General features: G+C 36.6%; 1 long non-coding RNA gene across 1 annotated transcript; it reads left to right on the top strand.

Annotated features, from left to right (window-relative positions):
* The first annotated feature begins 273 nt into the window (after nucleotides 1-273).
* Nucleotides 274-3684, top strand: LOC141284290 (uncharacterized). The gene is made up of 3 exons (XR_012338401.1): nucleotides 274-426; nucleotides 852-965; nucleotides 3275-3684. It is a non-coding gene; the product is annotated as an uncharacterized lncRNA (long non-coding RNA).
* The last annotated feature ends 2165 nt before the right edge of the window (nucleotides 3685-5849 follow it).

Below are 5849 nucleotides of genomic sequence, written 5' to 3'. Positions count from 1 at the left end.
AAAAAATATATGAAAATACAAATCCAATAAAAAATGGTTGAAATTGTATTAGTTGTTCAATTATATTATTATATATTTATAGTTATTTCTCTTAAATAAGCTCCTGAGAAATCACACCCCTCCCTCTCTTACAGCAGATTGATCACTGGAGTGCAGCTGACTTGACATTTTGTCTTTGTTGGCTGTGGTTTGATAGTGGAGCTGTGTGGAGGATGATAAAAGCGGGCTGCTCTGGGTGGTCAGTTAGAGGCAGGTGGAAGGGAGCGTGGGGCGGTAATGACATGCAGGAAGAGGGCAGAGAGATAGAGAGCGATCTCGCCTGAGAGGTGGAAGAGATGCCGCTCGCGACGGGGGCCGGTCTGCCGCTGACTGCTTTCTGATGACTTGTCAGTTTGGGAAGGACAGGCTGTTTGTCTGTGCAGTTGGGTGGATCTCATTATCACATCAGTGTCATCTTTCTCTGTTTTCATGCAGCAGGCAGATCACACCCCTGTGAGGGGATCAAACCTGACACACACTAGTGTGTGTATGAGTGGAGGCGTGTACATTTTCATGTTAAATCTGTTCCTTCCGTGTTCTCTTTATGTATATTCCCTATATTTTTAGGGGACAGTGGGGGTAAGATATGTCAGCGGACAGATCTGTGTATTATTTTGTCATAATGTCATATTTTTGATGAAATCCGAGAGCTTTATGGACAGTTGGACATTGCGGTGAAGAGGGAAAAAATGATATAAATACTGTTCAGCTTTTTGCACAGACCGATGTTTCATGTGTTAAGATCATAATGTATTGTCACAAGCCGCAGGGTTTAATTTGGTTTTGTCTGTGTGTTTTTTTGACTCTCAAAGGCGTGGGTCCCATTGACTGCCATTATATGACTGACAGACTGCAACGGTTTGAGTTAAAAATCTTCGTTTGTGTTCTACTGAAGAAACAAAGTCACCAACTTGGATGCCCTGGGGGTAAGCAGAAAAACAACACAAATTTTATTTTTGGGTGAACTATCCCTTTAAGTTAGAACAATTAAGATTTTTCAATATTTTTGAGCAAAAGTATGCTTTTACTTACTAACTACTACTACTAAAAACAACGAACTTAGGAATGCATTTATACATTCTTTTTCTTGTGAAATATTACAAAATATCTCTTGGCACAAGCAAGTTGTCACTAGAATTGGTCATTTGTAGGGATGCACCGATACGAATCGGCCGATCATGCTTGCGCGTTTTGTCAGTAAAGCCGGTTCTGTAATCAGCGGTAAATGCCATCAGGTGCGTGATTTCACGTTGAGCCGTATATACTACACACAGCCGTTGTTTACCGACGAGCTGCGCAAATCAATGTTCATTATCAGTGTGAATGTGCGCAGCTCGTCAGTGAACAACGGCTGTGTGTAGTATATACGGCTCAACGTGAAATCACGCACCTGATGGCATTTACCACTGATTACAGAACCGGCTTTACTGACAAATCGCGCAAGTGATCGGCCGATACGGATCGGTGCATCCCTAGTCATTTGTATTCTTCTAATTTCAGCTGACAGCAGACATCCTGAAAAATATATAGGTGTATTCATTTCTTGTATTACCTTGCCTAGAGGGCAACTTAAGTACTGTAAAATGTGGCACAGTTTACCTCACGCTCCTCTGTGTTTTGTCTTTTTCAGCGTTGGACCTGATCTGTTAACTGTTAACATTGTCAGATGAGATATGTTATCAGATTGTGTGTTTCAAACAATCTTTTCAGTAGTTCTTGTCTTGTGACATGTCTCAAGACAACAAAATGAACAGAGAGCCTACTTTTCCTCTCAAAGCGGTTTCCGAAATGGGAATTTAGCAAACTTTGAGTCTTTGAGGTGCGTTCACAGCAGGTAAACGTACACGGACAGATGTCCGTTGGAGCGAGACTTCCCAGCAGTCTCGGGCGGGCGGGGCGGGGGGCGTCGCTGGTCGGTCTGCTCCGCGAGCGAGATGGCGCGCGGCTTTATCATGTTTCCCTCCGGCTCAAGGTCTTTGTGCGGGATGTTAAGAGCCCGAGTCTAGAATGCCAAACTGTGTTCTTAACAGTCAGCTATCTGTCTCTCTCATCTGTGGCCTAGATGCGAGCACCATTGCTACCTGTTCGAAAACAAGAAGAAAAGAGGGGGGGGAAGAGAGGCAGGGCGCAAGGACAAAGCTGGGAGCGGAGCAGCAGAACACAGTGTCTGTTGTATATGGGTGCAGGCTTGGCACAAACAGTGGCTTTTCTGTAAAACTATCCCACTCCTCCCAGGCCTCTGACTGGGCTCTCAATACTGCCTTTGTCCTTTCACATCACCAGTGACATTGAGAAGCCAAATCTAGCAACACCTGGCCCCCTCACAGCCTCTCCAGCGCACGCTTAGGTCCGACGCTAAGGCGAAAAAGACGTACAGAGTTTATTTTGTTGATATGGGAATGGGATTTTCCCTGAAAAACTCTAAGAGTCACTAATCTCACTTTCCTTAAGCGATCCATCCTTAAGTTGCTGTCTCATCTTTAAGACAGGATATGCTGCATAATTGATGAGTGACTCTTTTTAAATCTATTAAAAGATATGATTCCAGTGTTTCGAGGGAGTCCCAGGCCAAATCAAATATTCCTCAGCCACTGAGACACTTTGCAGTTTGGCTGAAAGTACACTTGCATATTGAATGTCTTGTGTCCTTCATGCTATGTTATGAATTAAATGTTTCCCCCTGAAAAGTCGCGGAAGACCAAGGACAAACTAAATTCAATTACATTTTATCAGAGTGCCGCTTTTCACAACAGATATTGTAAAACAGTTTTTACGGAGTGCCAAGAACGGGTACAACACCAAGGCCAAGAATGTATTATAGTCCAAGGTTACTCGGAAGAAAAAAAATTTTATAATAATAAAACTAAAACTTTTTTTGTACAGGAATGAGTGGCATAAGGGGATACAAATACCTTTAGTTAAAAGTTTTTTTTTTTTTTCAAAAATAACTGAGGAAATTCAATGGAATGTGGTGTAATGCCAGATGTTCAGCATTCCTGAAACTGTTGCATGAGTCTATGCAAGTAACATATTTAGGGAATGCCTGCACTTTTGATCTCAATATAGTGCATGAAAAATTGAAAAGGATTTTCAAAAGTACATTCCTTGATTAACAAATTCATTTATTCTAATAGCCTACTAAATTAGCTGCAGTGAAATTCAAAATCTTTACGAAATAAAGCAATGTAACAAAATTCCTTCAAAAGAGATTTGCTTTCCCTCTTTTCCTCATCAGGTTAGAACGGCTGCGGGAGGAAAGGCGAGAGTTAACCGCCGTTTTCGCTGTGCAATCCGATCTGTTGAACACGGAGGGGAGGAAAGATAAAAGGAAGCAGAAGCACTGTTGGAGCCTGTCTACAGGAAGAGCCTGATTAGAGGTGAGCCTGCAGCAGGCACATTGGCTGAGGAAGCAGCCAATCACAAGGGCAGCCTGTGGCCAACCGTTTCTCTGTGTCACTGCACTCTTGTTTAAACACAATGTATCCGGTATCAATCCGGTACACTTAATTGCAATATAAATTTACATCATGTAATTCACGTCACATGTAACATGTTCTTTGCACATTTCAGGTCTGAGCGCATGTATTATTAATGGATTTAATGGCTCACTGGTGTTTCTTGTAATATGCATGCTCATGAACATTAATAAAGTATATACACACGTGTTTGGGAATGTACTTTATTGAACTGTGAAGGAATTAATGACACAAGGGTCTCTATATATATCAATTTTGACAGGGTTTGCAGACATAATTAGGTTGTTATGAGGGTTTCTTCAACTATGGGCACACAGCCCAGGTGTTGATATTTAATAACAGATCTATTTTTTTTTTCTCTCTCTCTTTTTGCTATGTAAAGGTCACATTTAAACAGTTTCGGAAACTTTTTTACCATGCTGTCATTGCTTTTTTTATGTATAGTTTTTATTTGAACCTAATCCCAAACCAGGATTTTAATTTTAAATTATGAAAATACATAATACAATTTTAGGATTAAATATTAACAGTACAAAATGTAATAAAACAATTGTAACATTTTAATGTGAATTAAATTATAATGTTGATATAATTTTATATTATTATTATCATTATTATTATTATACATAAAAAAAATTTCCTCATAATTATTCTGATTTATTGCAAAAAAAAAAAAACCGGAAACAGCCTCTTTTGTTTTTAACGATTTTATTTTACGTTTAAAGTGATCAATTAAAATTGATATTGTTGTATTTGTGTGAAAATTATAAATGTATATAATCTATAATTTATTACAGATAATTACTAAAATAATATTTAGGAAAATACAGTTAGAAAGTTGGCATAATTTCTATTACAAAATACAAGTTTGCCCCTAATAAAGATAATGTTTGCTTTTCCACAAAACATTCTAAAGTTTTTTTAATAATACTATATTTTTTATTATTTTGAAGATTTTAGATTTTCTGTTTATTTTTTTCAATCTTTATTAATTTATATAGTTTCCATTTATTTAAGTTCTAATTTTTCTTATTTTATTACATTAAAAAAGCTAAATGATACTGAGAAATGTTGCCTTGGCAACTAGCTAAAATAAAATAAAATAAAATAAAATAAAAAATGACATTTAATGGAAATTACAGTGTGCTGGAAATACACTATATACACAAATAAGTTTTTTCAAGAAGTCTGCATTTATTTCAACCAAAGCACAGCAAAAACAATTACTATTTTATATTTGAATATCTTATAAGACTACAGTACACACTCCAGTCACATAATCTATCAGAAATCATTCTAATATTCTGATTTGCTCCTTTTTTTTTCCAGGTTCTTTGATGAATAAAAAGTTCAGAAGAACAGCATTTATCTGAAATAGAAATTGTTTGCAATATTATACATGTCTTTTTCATCACTTATAATCAATTTGGGGAAAGCATCCTTGCTAAATAAAAGTATTAATCAATAAATGTTTTTGAACTGCAAATCAGCAATTCAGAATGATTTCTGAAGGATCATGTGACACTAAAGACAGGAGTAATGATGCTGAAAATATAGCTTTGATCACAGGAATAAATTACATTTAAAAAAAATATTCAAAATAGAAAATATTAAACAGTAAAAATATTTCAATAGATCAAATAAATGCATCCTTGGATAGCAGAATATATTCCAACATATTCCAAATTAGTTTTTGTATATTTCCTTTAATTTTAGCTTAAGTTTTAGTAAGTCTTTGTGTGTGTGTTTTTTATTAGCTTTTTCAATTTGTTTATATAGTTTATTTCAGTTCTCATTTTACTTATTTTAATACATCAAAATAAACTAAATTAGAAATACTGTCTTGACAACTAGCTCAAATAAAATAAAAAACAAAGTTTAAAATGTAATTTCCACCACTGAAATGTGATGAAAATGACTCTGTGACTGGAACTTTCAGAAAAACAAACATGGCAGAATCCCTCCTGTGATACTTGTAAGTCTACTGTAGGACGTTGTTAGTGGACAAATTAAATAAACCAGCGAGAGTGGAAAGTCCTTCAAGAGAGTTTATTTTCACAAAAGTGCCTGAAATTTAAAAGAAACCACTTTCATGGTTTCTGAAAATAGCAAACGTCTGCTTGAACACTTAAACAACATGTCACCTACAAAATACTTTTCAAGTCTGTGAGGATAGTTTGGTCAGTCCCTTCGTAGAGTAACATAATCCCTCTTTCGATTATTGTGTATAAAGTTGTCCAATGCCCCACTCTGCTTTGCCAAGAGGCCATCGAAAAGCGTTCCCTTCCAGCTTTGGCATGTCAAAGTGGGAGCTTTGCTTAGGGCCACAGTATA

Source organism: Garra rufa, chromosome 14, assembly GCF_049309525.1.
Source record: "Garra rufa chromosome 14, GarRuf1.0, whole genome shotgun sequence".
NCBI lineage: Eukaryota > Metazoa > Chordata > Actinopteri > Cypriniformes > Cyprinidae > Garra > Garra rufa.
This window is presented reverse-complemented; position numbering and strand designations above follow the sequence as displayed.